Consider the following 1,250-nt stretch of genomic DNA (forward strand, 5'->3'; position numbering starts at 1 on the left):
GTGTGCAGCCCACCTGTTAGCCTATTAAGATCTTATGACACGAAGCCAGAGGGCATCACTCTTAAGTGGGGGCTGTATCGGATTACACCTGTTCACTGTGTCGACAGGAGCATATTGTTATCATGGCTCTACCCAAAGCCTTCAAAAGCTTGATAAATGCTGTCAACCTTATCTTTTGACATTAAAGGCACAAAGTAAGTATAGTTGCAGTTTTCACCAGTGTTGATCACTTCACCTGTACCTCAGAATATTTTTCAACTGGAAGAGACAATGACAGTTCAGCAATGAATCTTATATCATGCTTCTCTGAATAAAAAATCCATTTTAGTAAGTAAAGCAGCCAAATTGCCATGTGACTAATGAATATACCTCATAATGATGATACTTTGATGAACACCACAGATTATGTGCCATTTGTGTTTGACCATACTACATGGAAACTAATATCATGAATTAACAGCTCAGGCATGATGCTAAAGGTTGAAAATGTTCATAAGACAAGACTGCTCCCTTCTGGACAGCTATTCTTAAAGCAGCACAAAATTCAAAAATACACCACAACATAGTCCAGGCTTTCAGTAGCATCGCTTTTACCTTTAACACATTAAAATTTTAAAAATCTAATTTATATTGAATATTTTTTTGCAATATGAGCTTGTGTAAACTGATTATAGTCTACATAAAATGAATTCCATAGCTAGGCTATTATAATTAACACATTATGAGCACAACCACATAAAAATAGAAATGTTATTGCTTAGGAACGTTTCCTTTGACATTCAACAGTAGCACTTACCATTAGTTGCACTGGTACATAAAAGGACACTAGATGGAGATGTTGGCCAGACTGCTTGGAAGAAATCGAAGTTTAGACCATTTAATACAGAAAACTATTTTTAGAATGTAAAATTATTATTATGAATATTAACAGCAATAATAATAATAATACAACTCTCCAGATCCAGTCGGTGTTTCTCCACATACTTGGTTGCATTTCTTTGTAATCTGTGGTTCAGGATTTTAACAACAATATAGGCTAGTCCTCATCTATTGCTGTAGCCAGCTGCTCTGCTATTAAAATGTATTTCACCACACATAAACACCTGTTAGCACGGTCTACCCGATCACGCCTCTCAGCCCTCCATGAACCGCAAGATTGTTTTTTTTTTTATTGAGCCTTGATTTACTACATATCCCAGATTGCACTGCTGCGCAGCCGCAACTTGTCGCTACTGTCGTTCTCTGTCTGA

The sequence above is a fragment of the Monopterus albus genome, unplaced genomic scaffold (assembly GCF_001952655.1).
Source record: "Monopterus albus unplaced genomic scaffold, M_albus_1.0 scaffold105.1, whole genome shotgun sequence".
NCBI lineage: Eukaryota > Metazoa > Chordata > Actinopteri > Synbranchiformes > Synbranchidae > Monopterus > Monopterus albus.